The following is a 19851-nucleotide window of genomic DNA, read 5'->3' on the forward strand; positions in this document are numbered from 1 at the left end:
GGAGGCCTTGCTTCTAAGGTGGAAAGGTTCTTGGGGTGTCAGAGGCTTTAGAAGGCGAGGGCACACGATGTTTAGAGATTCCCAGCCCTTGGGTTGATATTTCCAATTACCTGAAATGTGCCAGGATGCTTCGGGCTGTGAAACGGCATCCCAGGTCACTGAAAGACAGCACAGGAGACAGGGACATGAGCAGCGTGTTGGGCGCTAAAGCCTTGCATGAGGCTAGAGAGTCACACCAGGTGCTTTGGAATGGAGCCCTCAGGGCTCTCCTAGGTATGTGCACCTGGATAGCTTGGATTCCCCAGGAGGGGAAACAGGGCTTTGGGAAGCAGGGCCTGAGAATTGGGCCTCAAGGAAGCCACAAGGACACGAGGCACCTGTTTCTCTCCTGCCCTGCAGTTTGAGGCTCAGCGTAATCCTGTTGAGCATGATTTTTATGTCATCATCTCTCTTCGTGACATAGGTTTGTCATCTTAGACCCAGGATTCCGGAGAGCACAGCGACACATGTGCTTAGGACTCAAACAACATTGCTTACCAGGGCTGCCATTGCTGAAGAGGGCCTTGGCCGTGAGAAGGTTAGGCCCAAAGGACAGCTGGGCCTGGTGAACTCTTCTTCAAGGGAAGCAGCAGAATGAGTTCTCTTCTTCCTAAGGGAACCTTTTTGGGAGGAAGAAAGGGGAGGATGTCAGGGCACTCTTGAGATGGGGCACTGATGACACTGCTCGGTCTGCGGGATGGGACCATGGTCTGAACGCATAACAAGGTTTAGGAAATCTAGGGCCCTTGGAAAATCAAATGGTGAGTCCTGCCACACAGTAAGGCATAGTTTCCTGTCTTGCATGCCCAAATTTTAATGTGAGTTTTTCAGTAAAGGCTCCTTTCCACTCGTGCTCTGACTTTTAGACTTAGACTGATGACAATTGACGAGACACTATACAGGGCTAATTACATCTTTTTTCCTTGTGATTCCTGCCTTGGCCCCACCATGTCAGAGAACTCTCATTAGTTCTCCATGGTAGAGAACCATATATATATATATATATATATATATATATATATATATATATATATATATACAAATGCATAAATAAATAAATAAATAAATAAATAAATAAATACATAATATATGTATATATGTATCTAATGGCTGATAACCACAGATAAATCACTCCATAAAAAAATCCATTGTACCAGGGGCGTCATTTGCTGGTCCCCAGCCTGTGTCACTAGCCTCCTTTACACCCCTGGGGAAATTCCAAATCACAGTGGTCACAGAAGTGTGTTTTTAGAGCTTTGTAGGATATACATGGAGCTGACATTCGTTGAGAAAGCCTACGGTAGAGAAGGTCTGAAAACAATCAGGGCTCTTGACCTTGCAGCCAGGAAGAGAATGCCTGCCCCGAAAAACAATCCTGCCTTGGCTCCAGTGGCCTGATGGATGGGAGGTCAATAGAGTGGCTTCTGTAAGGCACAGGGGTAGGGAACGCTTTGTGGGCCCTGTCCTTCAGTAGATGTCCTTCGAGATGTCCCTAAGTCCGATATGCCCAAGAAGTTGCCTCGGCTCACCGTGAGCTCTAGGGTGTGCCAGATGGCCCTTCCTCAAAGCCCCTTCATGATGGATGTTGGTCTCCTGCCTTGTGTCACAGTGTGACCTTGAAGGTCTTTCCCCGCCCATCCGACCTAGTCTGTATGGCAGGTGCTAGGATCCAACTAGGCGGGACAGTCAAGTGGAGGGTAACTTGTTCTATCCCTGTGCCATGAACCAGAAAAGTCTGGGCCTCCTGACTCTACCTATGGGTATTGCGCTGCAGTCCCTGATCTGTGGCTCCTGTCCAATTTCCTTGGAATTGTCCAGGACAGTGTATACATTTAAATTGCCATTCTGCACCCATAGGTCAGAAGGGTAGAAGATTGCCACCATCAGGCCAGAGCCTGGAGGCCTTGCTTCTAAGCTGGAAAGGTTCTTTGGGTGTCAGAGGCTTTAGAAGGCGAGGGCACACGATGTTTAGAGATTCCCAGCCCTTGGGTTGATATTTCCAATTACCTGAAATGTGCCAGGATGCTTCGGGCTGTGAAACGGCATCCCAGGTCACTGAAAGACAGCACAGGAGACAGGGACATGAGCAGCATGTTGGGCGCTAAAGCCTTGCATGTGGCTAGAGAGTCACACCAGGTGCTTTGGAATGGAGCCCTCAGGGCTCTCCTAGGTATTTGCACCTGGATAGGATGGATTCCCCAGGAGGGGGAAACAGGGAATTTGGGGAAGCAGGGCCTGAGAATTGGGCCTCAATGAGACGAGGCACCTGTTTCTCTCCTGCCCTGCAGCTTGGGCCTCAGCGTAATCCTATTGAGCATGATTTTTATGTCATCATCTCTCTTCATGATATAGGTTTGTCATCATAGTCCCAGGTTTCCGGAGAGCACAGCCACACATGCGTTTAGGACACAAACAACATTGCTTACCAGGGCTGCCATTGCTGAAGAGGGCCTTGGCCGTAAGAAGGTTAGGCCCAACTGACAGCTGGGCCTGGGCCTGGTGAACTCTGCTTCAAGGGAAGCAGCAGAATGAGTTCTCTTCTTCCTTAGGGAACCTTTTTGGGAGGAAGAAAGGGGAGGATGTCAGGGCACTCTTGAGATGGGCCACTGATGACGCTGCTCGGTCTGCGGGGATTGGACCATGCTCTGAACGCATGACAAGGTTTAGGAAATCTCGGGCCCTTGGAAAATCAAATGGTGAGTCCTGTCACACAGTAAGGCATAGTTTCCTGTCTTGCATGCCCAAATTTTAATGTGAGTTTTTCAGTAAAGGCACCTTTCCCCTCGTGCTCTGACTTTTAGACTTAGACTGATGACAATTGTCAAGACACTATACAGGGCTAATTACATCTTTTTTCCTTGTGATTCCTGCCTTGGCCCCACCAAGTCAGAGAACTCTCATCAGTTCTCCATGGTAGAGAACCATATATATATATATACAAATGCATAAATAAATAAATAAATAAATAAATAAATAAATAATATATGTATATATGTATCTAATGGCTGATAACCACAGATAAATCACTCCATAAAAAAATCCATTGTACCAGGGGCGACATTTGCTGGTCCCCAGCCTGTGTCACTAGCCTCCTTTACACCCCTGGGGAAATTCCAAATCACAGTGGTCACAGAAGTGTGTTTTTAGAGCTTTGTAGGATATACATGGAGCTGACATTCGTTGAGAATGCCTACGGTAGTGAGGGTCTGAAAACAATCAGGGCTCTTGGCCTTGCGGCCAGGAAGAGAATGCCTGCCCCGAAAAACAATCCTGCCTTGGCTCCAGTGGCCTGATGGATGGGAGGTCAATAGAGTGGCTTCTGTAAGGCACAGGGGTAGGGAACGCTTTGTGGGCCCTGTCCTTCAGTAGATGTCCTTCGAGATGTCCCTAAGTCCGATATGCCCAAGAAGTTGCCTCGGCTCACCGTGAGCTCTAGGGTGTGCCAGATGGCCCTTCCTCAAAGCCCCTTCATGATGGATGTTGGTCTCCTGCCTTGTGTCACAGTGTGACCTTGAAGGTCTTTCCCAGCCCATCCGACCTAGTCTTTATGGGAGGTGCTAGGATCCAACTAGGCGGTACAGTCAAGTGGAGGGTAACTTGTTCTATCCCTGTGCCATGAACCAGAAAAGTCTGGGCCTCCTGACTCTACCTATGGGTATTGCGCTGCAGTCCCAGATGAGTGGCTCCTGTCCAATTTCCTTGGAATTGTCCAGGACAGTGTATACATTTAAATTGCCATTCTGCACCCATAGGTCAGAAGGGTAGAAGATTGCCACCATCAGGCCAGAGCCTGGAGGCCTTGCTTCTAAGGTGGAAAGGTTCTTGGGGTGTCAGAGGCTTTAGAAGGCGAGGGCACACGATGTTTAGAGATTCCCAGCCCTTGGGTTGATATTTCCAATTACCTGAAATGTGCCAGGATGCTTCGGGCTGTGAAACGGCATCCCAGGTCACTGAAAGACAGCACAGGAGACAGGGACATGAGCAGCGTGTTGGGCGCCAAAGCCTTGCATGAGCCTAGAGAGTCACACCAGGTGCTTTGGAATGGAGCCCTCAGGGCTCTCCTAGGTATGTGCACCTGGATAGCTTGGATTCCCCAGGAGGGGAAACAGGGCTTTGGGAAGCAGGGCCTGAGAATTGGGCCTCAAGGAAGCCACAAGGAGACGAGGCACCTGTTTCTCTCCTGCCCTGCAGTTTGGGCCTCAGCGTAATCCTATTGAGCATGATTTTTATGTCATCATCTCTCTTCGTGACATAGGTTTGTCATCATAGACCCAGGTTTCCAGAGAGCACAGCGACACATGCGTTTAGGACACAAACAATATTGCTTACCAGGGCTGCCATTGCTGAAGAGGGCCTTGGCCGTGAGAAGGTTAGGCCCAAAGGACAGCTGGGCCTGGTGAACTCTGCTTCAAGGGAAGCAGCAGAATGAGTTCTCTTCTTCCTAAGGGAACCTTTTTGGGAGGAAGAAAGGGGAGGATGTCAGGGCACTCTTGAGATGGGCCACTGATGACACTGCTCGGTCTGCGGGATGGGACCATGGTCTGAACGCATGACAAGGTTTAGGAAATCTTGGGCCCTTGGAAAATCAAATGGTGAGTCCTGCCACACAGTAAGGCATAGTTCCTTGTCTTGCATGCCCAAATTTTAATGTGAGTTTTTCAGTAAAGGCACCTTTCCCCTCGTGCTCTGACTTTTAGACTTAGACTGATGACAATTGACAAGACACTATACAGGGCTAATTACATCTTTTTTCCTTGTGATTCCTGCCTTGGCCCCACCAAGTCAGAGAACTCTCATCAGTACTCCATGGTAGAGAACCATATATATATATATATAAATTTCATAAATGCATAAATGCATAAATAAATAAATAAATAAATAAATAAATAAATAAATAAATAAAATATGTATATATGTATCTAATGGCTGATACCCACAGATAAACCACTCCATAAAAAAATCCATTGTACCAGGGGCGTCATTTGGTGGTCCCCAGCCTGTGTCGTTAGCCTCCTTTTACAACCCTGGGGAAATTCCAAATCACAGTGGTCACAGAAGTGTGTATTTAGAGCTTTGTAGGATATACATGGAGCTGACATTCGTTGAGAATGCCTACGGTAGAGAGGGTCTGAAAACAATCAGGGCTCTTGGCCTTGCGGCCAGGAAGAGAATGCCTGCCCCGAAAAACAATCCTGCCTTGGCTCCAGTGGCCTGATGGAAGGGAGGTCAATAGAGTGGCCTCTGTAAGGCACAGGGGTAGGGAACGCTTTGTGGGCCCTGTCCTTCAGTAGATGTCCTTCAAGATGTCCCTAAGTCCGATATGCCCAAGAAGTTGCCTCGGCCCACCGTGAGCTCTAAGGTGTGCCAGATGGTCCTTCCTCAAAGCCCCTTCATGATGGATGTGGGTCTCATGCCTTGTGTCACAGTGTGACCTTGAAGGTCTTCCTCCGAACATCGGACCTAGTCTGTATGGGAGGTGCTAGGATCCAACTAGGCGGGACAGTCAAGTGGAGGGTAACTTGTTCTATCCCTGTGCCATGAACCAGAAAAGTCTGGGCCTCCTGACTCTAACTATGGGTATTGCGCTGCAGTCCCTGATCAGTGGCTCCTGTCCAAATTCCTTGGAATTGTCCAGGACAGTGTATACATTTGGAATTGCCATTCTGCACCCATAGGTCAGAAGGGTAGAAGATTGCCTCCATCAGGCCAGAGCCTGGAGGCCTTGCTTCTAAGGTGGAAAGCTTCTTGGGGTGTCAGAGGCTTTAGAAGGCGAGGGCACACGATGTTTAGAGATTCCCAGCCCTTGGGTTGATATTTCCAATTACCTGAAATGTGCCAGGATGCTTCGGGCTGTGAAACGGCATCCCAGGTCACTGAAAGACAGCACAGGAGACAGGGACATGAGCAGCGTGTTGGGCGCTAAAGCCTTGCATGAGGCTAGACAGTCACACCAGGTGCTTTGGAATGGAGCCCTCAGGGCTCTCCTAGGAATGTGCACCTGGATAGCTTGGATTCCCCAGGAGGGGAAACAGGGCTTTGGGAAGCAGGGCCTGAGAATTGGGCCTCAAGGAAGCCACAAGGAGACGAGGCACCTGTTTCTCTCCTGCCCTGCAGCTTGGGCCTCAGCGTAATCCTATTGAGCATGATTTTTATGTCATCATCTCTCTTCGTGACATAGGTTTGTCATCATAGACCCAGGTTTCCGGAGAGCACAGCGACACATGCGTTTAGGACACAAACAACATTGCTTACCAGGGCTGCCATTGCTGAAGAGGGCCTTGGCCGTGAGAAGGTTAGCCCCAAAGGACAGCTGGGCCAGGTGAACTCTGCTTCAAGGGAAGCAGCAGAATGAGTTCTCTTCTTCCTAAGGGAACCTTTTTGGGAGGAAGAAAGGGGAGGATGTCAGGGCACTCTTGACATGGGCCACTGATGACGCTGCTCGGTCTGCGGGATGGGACCATGGTCTGAACACATGACAAGGTCTAGGAAATCTCGGGTCCTTGGAAAATCAAATGGTGAGTCCTGTCACACAGTAAGGCATAGTTTCCTGTCTTGCATGCCCAAATTTTAATGTGAGTTTTTCAGTAAAGGCACCTTTCCCCTCGTGCTCTGACTTTTAGACTTAGACTGATGACAAATGTCAAGACACTATACAGGGCTAATTACATCTTTTTTCCTTGTGATTCCTGCCTTGGCCCCACCAAGTCAGAGAACTCTCATCAGTTCTCCATGGTAGAGAACCATATATATATATATATATATATATATACAAATGCATAAATAAGTAAATTACAAAATAAATAATATATGTATATATGTATCTAATGGCTGATACCCACAGATAAATCACTCCATAAAAAAATCCATTGTACCAGGGGCGTCATTTGCTGGTCCCCAGCCTGTGTCGCTAGCCTCCTTTACACCCCTGGGGAAATTCCAAATCACAGTGGTCACAGAAGTGTGTTTTTAGAGCTTTGTAGGATATACATGGAGCTGACATTCGTTGAGAATGCCTACGTAAGAGAGGGTCTGAAAACAATCAGGGCTTTGGCCTTGTGGCCAGGAAGAGAATGCCTGCCCTGAAAAACAATCCTGCCTTTGCTCCAGTGGCCTGATGGATGGGAGGTCAATAGAGTGGCTTCTGTAAGGCACAGGGGTAGGGAATGCTTCGTGGGCCCTGTCCTTCAGTAGATGTCCTTCGAGATGTCCCTAAGTCCGATATGCCCAAGAAGTTGCCCTGGCTCACCATGAGCTCTAGGGTATGCTAGATGGCCCTTCCTCAAAGCCCCTTCCTGATGGATGTTGGTCTCCTGCCTTGTGTCACAGTGTGACCTTGAAGGTCTTTCTCCGCCCATCCGACCTAGTCTGTATGGCAGGTGCTAGGATCCAACTAGGCGGGACAGTCAAGTGGAGGGTAACTTGTTCTATCCCTGTGCCATGAACCAGAAAAGTCTGGGCCTCCTGACTCTACCTATGGGTATTGCGCTGCAGTCCCTGATCTGTGGCTCCTGTCCAATATCCGTGGAATTGTCCAGGACAGTGTATACATTTAAATTGCCATTCTGCACCCATAGGTCAGAAGGGTAGAAGATTGCCACCATCAGGCCAGAGCCTGGAGGCCTTGCTTCTAAGGTGGAAAGGTTCTTGGGGTGTCAGAGGCTTTAGAAGGCGAGGGCACACGATGTTTAGAGATTCCCAGCCCTTGGGTTGATATTTCCAATTACCTGAAATGTGCCAGGATGCTTCGGGCTGTGAAACGGCATCCCAGGTCACTGAAAGACAGCACAGGAGACAGGGACATGAGCAGCATGTTGGGCGCTAAAGCCTTGCATGTGGCTAGAGAGTCACACCAGGTGCTTTGGAATGGAGCCCTCAGGGCTCTCCTAGGTATTTGCACCTGGATAGGTTGGATTCCCCAGGAGGGGAAACAGGAATTTGGGAAGCAGGGCCTGAGAATTGGGCCTCAAGGAAGCGAGGCACCTGTTTCTCTCCTGCCCTGCAGCTTGGGCCTCAGCGTAATCCTATTGAGCATGATTTTTATGTCATCATCTCTCTTCATGATATAGGTTTGTCATCATAGTCCCAGGTTTCCGGAGAGCACAGCCACACATGCGTTTAGGACACAAACAACATTGCTTACCAGGGCTGCCATTGCTGAAGGGGGCCTTGGCCGTAAGAAGGTTAGGCCCAAATGACAGCTGGGCCTGGGCCTGGTGAACTCTGCTTCAAGGGAAGCAGCAGAATGAGTTCTCTTCTTCCTTAGGGAACCTTTTTGGGAGGAAGAAAGGGGAGGATGTCAGGGCACTCTTGAGATTGGCCACTGATGACGCTGCTCAGTCTGCGGGATGGGACCATGGTCTGAACGCATGACAAGGTTTAGGAAATCTCGGGCCCTTGGAAAATCAAATGGTGAGTCCTGTCACACAGTAAGGCATAGTTTCCTGTCTTGCATGCCCAAATTTTAATGTGAGTTTTTCAGTAAAGGCACCTTTCCCCTCGTGCTCTGACTTTTAGACTTAGACTGATGACAATTGTCAAGACACTATACAGGGCTAATTACATCTTTTTTCCTTGTGATTCCTGCCTTGGCCCCACTAAGTCAGAGAACTCTCATCAGTTCTCCACAGTAGAGAACCATATATATATATATATATATATACAAGTGCATAAATTAATAAATAAATAAATAAATATGTAAATAAATAATATATGTATATATGTATCTAAAGGCTGATACCTACAGATAAATCACTCCATAAAAAAATCCATTGTACCAGGGGCATCATTTGCTGGTCCCCAGCCTGTGTCACTAGACTCCTTTACACCCCTGGGGAAATTCCAAATCACAGTGGTCACAGAAGTTTGTTTTTAGAGCTTCTGGGATATACATGGAGCTGACAATCGTTGAGAATGCCTACGGTAGAGAGGGTCTGAAAACAATCAGGGCTCTTGGCCTTGCGGCCAGGAAGAGAATGCCTGCCCCGAAAAACAATCCTGCCTTGGCTCCAGTGGCCTGATGGATGGGAGGTCAATAGAGTGGCCTCTGTAAGGCACAGGGGTAGGGAACGCTTTGTGGGCCCTGTCCTTCAGTAGATGTCCTTCAAGATGTCCCTAAGTCCGATATGCCCAAGAAGTTGCCTCGGCTCACCGTGAGCTCTAGGGTGTGCCAGATGGCCCCTCCTCAAAGCCCCTTCATGATGGATGTGGGTCTCATGCCTTGTGTCACAGTGTGACCTTGAAGGTCTTCCCCCGCCCATCCGACCTAGTCTGTATGGGAGGTGCTAGGATCCAACTAGGCGGGACAGTCAAGTGGAGGGTAACTTGTTCTATCCCTGTGCCATGAACCAGAAAAGTCTGGGCTTCCTGACTCTACCTATGGGTATTGCGCTGCAGTCCCTGAGCAGTGGCTCCTGTCCAAATTCCTTGGAATTGTCCAGGACAGTGTATACATTTGGAATTGCCATTCTGCACCCATAGGTCAGAAGGGTAGAAAATTGCCTCCATCAGGCCAGAGCCTGGAGGCCTTGCTTCTAAGGTGGAAAGGTTCTTGGGGTGTCAGAGGCTTTAGAAGGCGAGGGCACACGATGTTTAGAGATTCCCAGCCCTTGGGTTGATATTTCCAATTACCTGAAATGTGCCAGGATGCTTCGGGCTGTGAAACGGCATCCCAGGTCACTGAAAGACAGCACAGGAGACAGGGACATGAGCAGCGTGTTGGGCGCTAAAGCCTTGCATGAGGCTAGAGAGTCACACCAGGTGCTTTGGAATGGAGCCCTCAGGGCTCTCCTAGGTATGTGCACCTGGAAAGCTTGGATTCCCCAGGAGGGGAAACAGGGCTTTGGGAAGCAGGGCCTGAGAATTGGGCCTCAAGGAAGCCACAAGGAGACGAGGCACCTGTTTCTCTCCTGCCCTGCAGCTTGGGCCTCAGCGTAATCCTATTGAGCATGATTTTTATGTCATCATCTCTCTTCGTGACATAGGTTTGTCATCATAGACCCAGGTTTCTGGAGAGCACAGTGACACATGCGTTTAGGACACAAACAATATTGCTTACCAGGGCTGCCATTGCTGAAGAGGGCCTTGGCCGTGAGAAGGTTAGGCCCAAAGGACAGCTGGGCCTGGTGAACTCTGCTTCAAGGGAAGCAGCAGAATGAGTTCTCTTCTTCCTAAGGGAACCTTTTTGGGAGGAAGAAAGGGGAGGATGTCAGGGCACTTTTGAGATGGGCCACTGATGACACTGCTCAGTTTGCGGGATGGGATCATGGTCTGAACGCATGACAAGGTTTTGGAAATCTCGGGCCCTTGGAAAATCAAATGGTGAGTCCTGCCACACAGTAAGGCATAGGTTCGTTTCTTGCATGCCCAAATTTTAATGTGAGTTTTTCAGTAAAGGCACCTTTCCCCTCGTGCTCTGACTTTAAGACTTAGACTGATGACAATTGTCAAGACACTATACAGGGCTAATTACCTCTTTTTTCCTTGTGATTCCTGCCTTGGCCCCACCAAGTCAGAGAACTCTCATCAGTTCTCCACAGTAGAGAACCATATATATATATATATACAAATGCATAAATTAATAAATAAATAAATAAATATGTAAATAAATAATATATGTATATATGTATCTAAAGGCTGATACCTACAGATAAATCACTCCATAAAAAAATCCATTGTACCAGGGGCATCATTTGCTGGTCCCCAGCCTGTGTCACTAGCCTCCTTTACACCCCTGGGGAAATTCCAAATCACAGTGGTCACAGAAGTTTGTTTTTAGAGCTTCTGGGATATACATGGAGCTGACAATCGTTGAGAATGCCTACGGTAGAGAGGGTCTGAAAACAATCAGGGCTCTTGGCCTTGCGGCCAGGAAGAGAATGCCTGCCCCGAAAAACAATCCTGCCTTGGCTCCAGTGCCCTGATGGATGGGAGGTCAATAGAGTGGCCTCTGTAAGGCACAGGGGTAGGGAACGCTTTGTGGGCCCTGTCCTTCAGTAGATGTCCTTCGAGATGTCCCTAAGTCCGATATGCCCAAGAAGTTGCCTCGGCTCACCGTGAGCTCTAGGGTGTGCCAGATGGCCCCTCCTCAAAGCCCCTTCATGATGGATGTGGGTCTCATGCCTTGTGTCACAGTGTGACCTTGAAGGTCTTCCCCCGCCCATCCGACCTAGTCTGTATGGGAGGTGGTAGGATCCAACTAGGCGGGACAGTCAAGTGGAGGGTAACTTGTTCTATCCCTGTGCCATGAACCAGAAAAGTCTGGGCCTCCTGACTCTAACTACGGGTATTGCGCTGCAGTCCCTGATCAGTGGCTCCTGTCCAAATTCCTTAGAATTGTTCAGGACAGTGTACACATTTGGAATTGCCATTCTGCACCCATAGGTCAGAAGTGTAGAAGATTGCCACCATCAGGCCAGAGCCTGGAGGCCTTGCTTCTAAGGTGGAAAGGTTCTTGGGGTGTCAGAGGCTTTAGAAGGCGAGGGCACAAGATGTTTAGAGATTCCCAGCCCTTGGGTTGATATTTCCAATTACCTGAAATGTGCCAGGATGCTTCGGGTTGTGAAACGGTATCCCAGGTCACTGAAAGACAGCACAGGAGACAGGGACATGAGCAGCGTGTTGGGCGCTAAAGCCTTGCATGAGGCTAGAGAGTCACACCAGGTGCTTTGGAATGGAGCCCTCAGGGCTCTCCTAGGTATGTGCACCTGGAAAGCTTGGATTCCCCAGGAGGGGAAACAGGGCTTTGGGAAGCAGGGCCTGAGAATTGGGCCTCAAGGAAGCCACAAGGAGACGAGGCACCTGTTTCTCTCCTGCCCTGCAGCTTGGGCCTCAGCGTAATCCTATTGAGCATGATTTTTATGTCATCATCTCTCTTCGTGACATAGGTTTGTCATCATAGACCCAGGTTTCTGGAGAGCACAGCGACACATGCGTTTAGGACACAAACAATATTGCTTACCAGGGCTGCCATTGCTGAAGAGGGCCTTGGCCGTGAGAAGGTTAGCCCCAAAGGACAGCTGGGCCTGGTGAACTCTGCTTCAAGGGAAGCAGCAGAATGAGTTCTCTTCTTCCTGAGGAAACCTTTTGGGAGGAAGAAAGGGGAGGATGTCAGGGCACTCTTGAGATGGGCCACTGATGACACTGCTCGGTCTGCGGGATGGGAAAATGGTCTGAACGCATTGACAAGGTTTAGGATATCTCGGGTCCTTAGAAAATCAAATGGTGAGTCCTGCCACACAGTAAGGCATAGTTTCCTGTCTTGAATGCCCAAATTTTAATGTGGGTTTTTCAGTAAAGGCACCTATCCCCTCGTGCTCTGACTTTTAAACTTAGACTGATGACAATTGTCAAGACACTATACAGGGCTAATTACATCTTTTTTCATTGTGATTCCTGCCTTGGCCCCACCATGTCAGAGAACTCTTATCAGTTCTCCATGGTAGACAACCATATATATATATATATATATATATATATATATATATATATATATATATATATATATATATATATATACAAATGCCTAAATAAATAAATAAATAAATAATATATGTATATATGTATCTAATGGCTGATACCCACAGATAAATCACTCCATAAAAAAATCCATTGTACCAGGTGCGTCATTTGCTGGTCCCCAGCCTGTGTCACTAGCCTCCTTTACACCCCTGGGGAAATTCCAAATCACAGTGGTCACAGAAGTGTGTTTTTAGAGCTTTGTAGGATATACATGGAGCTGACATTCGTTGAGAATGCCTACGGTAGAGAGGGTCTGAAAACAATCAGGGCTCTTGGCCTTGTGGCCAGGAAGAGAATGCCTGCCCCGAAAAACAATCCTGCCTTGGCTCCAGTGGCCTGATGGAAGGGAGATCAATAGAGTTGCCTCTGTAAGGCACAGGGGTAGGGAACGCTTTGTGGGCCCTGTCCTTCAGTAGATGTCCTTCGAGATGTCCCTAAGTCCGATATGCCCAAGAAGATACCTCGGGCCACCGTGAGCTCTATTATGTGCCAGATGGCCCCTCCCCAAAGCCCCTTCATGATGGATGTGGGTCTCATGCCTTGTGTCACAGTGTGACCTTGAAGGTCTTCCACCACCCATCCAACCTAATCTGTATGGGAGGTGCTAGGATCCAACTAGGCGGGACAGTCAAGTGGAAGGTAACTTGTTTTATCCCTGTGCCATGAACCAGAAAAGTCTGGGCCTCCTGATTCTAGCTATGTGTATTGGGCTGCAGTCCCTGATCAGTGGCTCCTGTCCAAATTCCTTGGAATTGTCCAGGACAGTGTATACATTTGGAATTGCCATTCTGCACCCATAGGTCAGAAGGGTAGAAGATTGCCTCCATCAGGCCAGAGCCTGGAGGCCTTGCTTCTAAGGTGGAAAGGTTCTTGGGGTGTCAGAGGCTTTAGAAGGCGAGGGCACACGATGTTTAGAGATTCCCAGCCCTTGGGTTGATATTTCCAATTACCTGAAATGTGCCAGGATGCTTCGGGCTGTGAAACGGCATCCCAGGTCACTGAAAGACAGCACAGGAGACAGGGACATGAGCAGCGTGTTGGGCGCTAAAGCCTTGCATGAGGCTAGAGAGTCACACCAGGTGCTTTGGAATGGAGCCCTCAGGGCTCTCCTAGGTATGTACACCTGGATAGCTTGGATTCCCCAGGAAGGGAAACAGGGCTTTGGGAAGCAGGGCCTGAGAATTGGGCCTCTAGGAAGCCACAAGGAGACGAGGCACCTGTTTCTCTCCTGCCCTGCAGCTTGGGCCTCAGCGTAATCCTATTGAGCATGATTTTTATGTCATCATCTCTCTTCGTGACATAGGTTTGTCATCATAGACACAGGTTTCCGGAGAGCACAGCAACACATGCGTTTAGGACACAAACAACATTGCTTACCAGGGCTGCCATTGCTGAAGAGGTCCTTGGCCGTGAGAAGGTTAGGCCCAAAGGACAGCTGGGCCTGGGCCTGGTGAACTCTGCTTCAAGGGAAGCAGCAGAATGAGTTCTCTTCTTCCTAAGGGAACCTTTTTGGGAGGAAGAAAGGGGAGGGTGTCAGGGCACTCTTGAGATGGGCCACTGATGACACTGCTCGGTCTGCGGGATGGGACCATGGTCTGAACGCATGACAAGGTTTAGGAAATCTCGGGCCCTTGGAAAAACAAATGGTGAGTCCTGCCACACAGTAAGGCATAGTTTCCTGTCTTGCATGCCCAAATTTTAATGTGAGTTTTTCAGTAAAGGCACCTTTCCCCTCGTGCTCTGACTTTTAGACTTAGACTGATGACAAATGTCAAGACACTATACAGGGCTAATTACATCTTTTTTCCTTGTGATTCCTGCCTTGGCCCCACCAAGTCAGAGAACTCTCATCAGTTCTCCATGGTATAGAACCATATATATATATTTATATATATATATATATATATATATACAAATGCATAAATAAGTAAACAAAAAAATAAATAATATATGTATATATGAATCTAATGGCTGATATCCACAGATAAATCACTCCATAAAAAATCCATTGTACCAGGTGAGTCATTTGCTGGTCCCCAGCCTGTGTCGCTAGCCTCCTTTACACCCCTTGGGAAATTCCAAATCACAGTGGTCACAGAAGTGTGTCTTTAGAGCTTTGTAGGATATACATGGAGCTGACATTCGTTGAGAATGCCTATGTTAGAGAGGGTCTGAAAACAATCAGGGCTCTTGGCCTTGCGGCCAGGAAGAGAATGCCTGCCCCGAAAAACAATCCTGCCTTGGCTCCAGTGGCCTGATGGATGGGAGGTCAATAGAGTGGCCTCTGTAAGGCCCAGGGTTAGGGAACGCTTTGTGGGCCCTGTCCTTCAGTAGATGTCCTTGGAGATGTCCCTAAGTCCGATATGCCCAAGAAGTTGCCTCGGCTCACCGTGAGCTCTAGGGTGTGCCAGATGGCCCCTCCTCAAAGCCCCTTCATGATGGATGTGGGTCTCATGCCTTGTGTCACAGTGTGACCCTTGAAGGTCTTCCCCCGCCCATCCGACCTTGTCTGTATGGGAGGTGCTAGGATCCAACTAGGCGGGACAGTCAAGTGGAGGGTAACTTGTTCTATCCCTGTGCCATGAACCAGAAAAGTCTGGGCCTCCTGACTCTACCTATGGGTATTGCGCTGCAGTCCCTGATCAGTGGCTCCTGTCCAATTTCCTTGGAATTGTCCAGGACAGTGTATACTTTTGGAATTGCCATTCTGCACCCATAGGTCAGAAGGGTAGAAGATTGCCACCATCAGGCCAGAGCCTGGAGGCCTTGCTTCTAAGGTGGAAAGGTTCTTGGGGTGTCAGAGGCTTTAGAAGGCGAGGGCACACGATGTTTAGAGATTCCCAGCCCTTGGGTTGATATTTCCAATTACCTGAAATGTGCCAAAATGCTTCGGGCTGTGAAACGGCATCCCAGGTCACTGAAAGACAGCACAGGAGACAGGGACATGAGCAGCGTGTTGGGCGCTAAAGCCTTGCATGAGGCTAGAGAGTCACACCAGGTGCTTTGGAATGGAGCCCTCAGGGCTCTCCTAGGTATGTGCACCTGGAAAGCTTGGATTCCCCAGGAGGGGAAACAGGGCTTTGGGAAGCAGGGCCTGAGAATTGGACCTCAAGGAAGCCACAAGGAGACGAGGCACCTGTTTCTCTCCTGCCCTGCAGCTTGGGCCTCAGCGTAATCCTATTGAGCATGATTTTTATGTCATCATCTCTCTTCGTGACATAGGTTTGTCATCATAGACCCAGGTTTCTGGAGAGCACAGCGACACATGCGTTTAGGACACAAACAATATTGCTTACCAGGGCTGCCATTGCTGAAGAGGGCCTTGGCCGTGAGAAGGTTAGGCCCAAAGGACAGCTGGGCCTGGTGAACTCTGCTTCAAGGGAAGCAGCAGAATGAGTTCTCTTCTTCCTAAGGGAACCTTTTTGGGAGGAAGAAAGGGGAGGATGTCAGGGCAGTCTTGAGATGGGCCACTGATGACACTGCTCGGTCTGCGGGATGGGACCATGGTCTGAACGCATGACAAGGTTTAGAAAATCTCGGGCCCTTGGAAAATCAAATGGTGAGTCCTGCCACACAGTAAGGCATAGGTTCCTTTCTTGCATGCCCAAATTTTAATGTGAGTTTTTCAGTAAAGGCACCTTTCCCCTCGTGCTCTGACTTTTAGACTTAGACTGATGACAATTGTCAAGACACTATACAGGGCTAATTACATCTTTTTTCCTTGTGATTCCTGCCTTGGCCCCACCAAGTCAGAGAACTCTCATCAGTTCTCCATGGTAGAGAACCATATATATATATATATATATATATATATATATATATATATATATATATATATATATATAAATGCATAAATAAATAAATAAATAAATACATAAATAAATAATATATGTATATATGTATCTAAAGGCTGATACCCACAGATAAATCACTCCATAAAAAAATCCATTGTACCAGGGGCATCATTTGCTGGTCCCCAGCCTGTGTCACTAGCCTCCTTTACACCCCTGGGGAAATTCCAAATCACAGTGGTCACAGAAGTTTGTTTTTAGAGCTTGTAGGATATACATGGAGCTGACATTCGTTGAGAATGCCTACGGTAGAGAGGGTCTGAAAACAATCAGGGCTCTTGGCCTTGCGGCCAGGAAGAGAATGCCTGCCCCGAAGAACAATCCTGCCTTGGCTCCAGTGGCCTGATGGATGGGAGGTCAATAGAGTGGCCTCTGTAAGGCACAGGGGTAGGGAACGCTTTGTGGGCCCTGTCCTTCAGTAGATGTCCTTCGAGATATCCCTAAGTCCGATATGCCCAAGAAGTTGCCTTGGCTCACCGTGAGCTCTAGGGTGTGCCAGATGGCCCCTCCTCAAAGCCCCTTCATGATGGATGTGGGTCTCATGCCTTGTGTCACAGTGTGACCTTGAAGGTCTTCCCCCGCCCATCCGACCTAGTCTGTATGGGAGGTGCTAGGATCCAACTAGGCCGGACAGTCAAGTGGAGGGTAAATTTTTCTATCCCTGTGCCATGAACCAGAAAAGTCTGGGCCTCCTGACTCTACCTACGGGTATTGCGCTGCAGTCCCTGATCAGTGGCTCATGTCCAAATTCCTTAGAATTGTCCAGGACAGTGTACACATTTGGAATTGCCATTCTGCACCCATAGGTCAGAAGGGTAGAAGATTGCCACCATCAGGCCAGAGCCTGGAGGCCTTGCTTCTAAGGTGGAAAGGTTCTTGGGGTGTCAGAGGCTTTAGAAGGCGAGGGCACAAGATGTTTAGAGATTCCCAGCCCTTGGGTTGATATTTCCAATTACCTGAAATGTGCCAGGATGCTTCGGGCTGTGAAACGGCATCCCAGGTCACTGAAAGACAGCACAGGAGACAGGGACATGAGCAGCGTGTTGGGCGCTAAAGCCTTGCATGAGGCTAGAGAGTCACACCAGGTGCTTTGGAATGGAGCCCTCAGGGCTCTCCTAGGTATGTGCACCTGGAAAGCTTGGATTCCCCAGGAGGGGAAACAGGGCTTTGGGAACCAGGGCCTGAGAATTGGGCCTCAAGGAAGCCACAAGGAGACGAGGCACCTGTTTCTCTCCTGCCCTGCAGCTTTGGCCTCAGCGTAATCCTATTGAGCATGATTTTTATGTCATCATCTCTCTTCGTGACATAGGTTTGTCATCATAGACCCAGGTTTCTGGAGAGCACAGTGACACATGCGTTTAGGACACAAACAATATTGCTTACCAGGGCTGCCATTGCTGAAGAGGGCCTTGGCCGTGAGAAGGTTAGGCCCAAAGGACAGCTGGGCCTGGTGAACTCTGCTTCAAGGGAAGAAGCAGAATGAGTTCTCTTCTTCCTAAGGGAACCTTTTTGGGAGGAAGAAAGGGGAGGATGTCAGGGCACTTTTGAGATGGGCCACTGATGACACTGCTCAGTTTGCGGGATGGGATCATGGTCTGAACGCATGACAAGGTTTAGGAAATCTCGGGCCCTTGGAAAATCAAATGGTGAGTCCTGCCACACAGTAAGGCATAGGTTCCTTTCTTGCATGCCCAAATTTTAATGTGAGTTTTTCAGTAAAGGCACCTTTCCCCTCGTGCTCTGACTTTTAGACTTAGACTGATGACAATTGTCAAGACACTATACAGGGCTAATTACATCTTTTTTCCTTGTGATTCCTGCCTTGGCCCCACCAAGTCAGAGAACTCTCATCAGTTCTCCACGGTAGAGAACCATATATATATATATACACAAATGCATAAATAAATAAATAAATAAATAAATAAATATATAAATAAATAATATATGTATATATGTATCTAAAGGCTGATACCTACAGATAAATCACTCCATCAAAAAATCCATTGTACCAGGGGCATCATTTGCTGGTCCTCAGCCTGTGTCACTAGCCTCCTTTACACCCCTGGGGAAATTCCAAATCACAGTGGTCACAGAAGTTTGTTTTTAGAGCTTCTGGGATATACATGGAGCTGACAATCGTTGAGAATGCCTACGGTAGAGAGGGTCTGAAAACAATCAGGGCTCTTGGCCTTGCGGCCAGGAAGAGAATGCCTGCCCCGAAAAACAATCCTGCCTTGGCTCCAGTGGCCTGATGGATGGGAGGTCAATAGAGTGGCCTCTGTAAGGCACAGGGGTAGGGAACGCTTTGTGGGCCCTGTCCTTCAGTAGATGTCCTTCGAGATGTCCCTAAGTCCGATATGCCCAAGAAGTTGCCTCGGCTCACCGTGAGTTCTAGGGTGTGCCAGATGGCCCCTCCTCAAAGCCCCTTCATGATGGATGTGGGTCTCATGCCTTGTGTCACAGTGTGACCTTGAAGGTCTTCCCCCGCCCATCCGACCTAGTCTGTATGGGAGGTGCTAGGATCCAACTAGGCGGGACAGTCAAGTGGAGGGTAACTTGTTCTATCCCTGTGCCATGAACCAGAAAAGTCTGGGCCTCCTGACTCTAACTACGGGTATTGCGCTGCAGTCCCTGATCAGTGACTCCTGTCCAAATTCCTTGGAATTGTCCAGGACAGTGTATACTTTTGGAATTGCCATTCTGCACCCATAGGTCAGAAGTGTAGAAGATTGCCACCATCAGGCCAGAGCCTGGAGGCCTTGCTTCTAAGGTGGAATGGTTCTTGGGGTGTCAGAGGCTTTAGAAGGCGAGGGCACAAGATGTTTAGAGATTCTCAGCCCTTGGGTTGATATTTCCAATTACCTGAAATGTGCCAGGATGCTTCGGGCTATGAAATGGCATCCCAGGTCACTGAAAGACAGCACAGGAGACAGGGACATGAGCAGCGTGTTGGGCGCTAAAGCCTTGCATGAGGCTAGAGAGTCACACCAGGTGCTTTGGAATGGAGCCCTCAGGGCTCTCCTAGGTATGTGCACCTGGAAAGCTTGGATTCCCCAGGAGGGGAAACAGGGCTTTGGGAAGCAGGGCCTGAGAATTGGGCCTCAAGGAAGCCACAAGGAGACGAGGCACCTGTTTCTCTCCTGCCCTGCAGCTTGGGCCTCAGCGTAATCCTATTGAGCATGATTTTTATGTCATCATCTCTCTTCGTGACATAGGTTTGTCATCATAGACCCAGGTTTCTGGAGAGCACAGCGACACATGCGTTTAGGACACAAACAATATTGCTTACCAGGGCTGCCATTGCTGAAGAGGGCCTTGGCCGTGAGAAGGTTAGCCCCAAAGGACAGCTGGGCCTGGTGAACTCTGCTTCAAGGGAAGCAGCAGAATGAGTTCTCTTCTTCCTAAGGGAACCTTTTTGGGAGGAAGAAAGGGGAGGATGTCAGGG

General features: G+C 48.7%; 11 non-coding genes across 11 annotated transcripts; all 11 read right to left on the minus strand.

Annotated features, from left to right (window-relative positions):
- Positions 1-402: 402 nt before the first annotated feature.
- Positions 403-481, minus strand: LOC131903039 (small nucleolar RNA SNORD115). Its single transcript, XR_009377301.1, has one exon. It is a non-coding gene; the product is annotated as a small nucleolar RNA SNORD115 (small nucleolar RNA).
- Positions 482-2330: 1849 nt separating this feature from the next.
- On the minus strand, positions 2331-2409 carry LOC131903021 (small nucleolar RNA SNORD115). Its single transcript, XR_009377284.1, has one exon. It is a non-coding gene; the product is annotated as a small nucleolar RNA SNORD115 (small nucleolar RNA).
- A 1824-nt stretch (positions 2410-4233) lies between these two features.
- LOC131902933 (small nucleolar RNA SNORD115) lies at positions 4234-4312 on the minus strand. Its single transcript, XR_009377201.1, has one exon. It is a non-coding gene; the product is annotated as a small nucleolar RNA SNORD115 (small nucleolar RNA).
- Positions 4313-6156: 1844 nt separating this feature from the next.
- LOC131902934 (small nucleolar RNA SNORD115) lies at positions 6157-6235 on the minus strand. Its single transcript, XR_009377202.1, has one exon. It is a non-coding gene; the product is annotated as a small nucleolar RNA SNORD115 (small nucleolar RNA).
- A 1809-nt stretch (positions 6236-8044) lies between these two features.
- On the minus strand, positions 8045-8123 carry LOC131903023 (small nucleolar RNA SNORD115). Its single transcript, XR_009377286.1, has one exon. It is a non-coding gene; the product is annotated as a small nucleolar RNA SNORD115 (small nucleolar RNA).
- Positions 8124-9958: 1835 nt separating this feature from the next.
- LOC131902935 (small nucleolar RNA SNORD115) lies at positions 9959-10037 on the minus strand. The gene has a single exon (XR_009377203.1). It is a non-coding gene; the product is annotated as a small nucleolar RNA SNORD115 (small nucleolar RNA).
- Positions 10038-11860: 1823 nt separating this feature from the next.
- LOC131902936 (small nucleolar RNA SNORD115) lies at positions 11861-11939 on the minus strand. The gene has a single exon (XR_009377204.1). It is a non-coding gene; the product is annotated as a small nucleolar RNA SNORD115 (small nucleolar RNA).
- A 1858-nt stretch (positions 11940-13797) lies between these two features.
- On the minus strand, positions 13798-13876 carry LOC131903037 (small nucleolar RNA SNORD115). Its single transcript, XR_009377299.1, has one exon. It is a non-coding gene; the product is annotated as a small nucleolar RNA SNORD115 (small nucleolar RNA).
- Positions 13877-15716: 1840 nt separating this feature from the next.
- LOC131902937 (small nucleolar RNA SNORD115) lies at positions 15717-15795 on the minus strand. Its single transcript, XR_009377205.1, has one exon. It is a non-coding gene; the product is annotated as a small nucleolar RNA SNORD115 (small nucleolar RNA).
- Positions 15796-17654: 1859 nt separating this feature from the next.
- LOC131903035 (small nucleolar RNA SNORD115) lies at positions 17655-17733 on the minus strand. Its single transcript, XR_009377297.1, has one exon. It is a non-coding gene; the product is annotated as a small nucleolar RNA SNORD115 (small nucleolar RNA).
- A 1827-nt stretch (positions 17734-19560) lies between these two features.
- LOC131902938 (small nucleolar RNA SNORD115) lies at positions 19561-19639 on the minus strand. The gene has a single exon (XR_009377206.1). It is a non-coding gene; the product is annotated as a small nucleolar RNA SNORD115 (small nucleolar RNA).
- Positions 19640-19851: the final 212 nt, after the last annotated feature.

This window comes from Peromyscus eremicus, chromosome 1 (genome assembly GCF_949786415.1).
Source record: "Peromyscus eremicus chromosome 1, PerEre_H2_v1, whole genome shotgun sequence".
NCBI lineage: Eukaryota > Metazoa > Chordata > Mammalia > Rodentia > Cricetidae > Peromyscus > Peromyscus eremicus.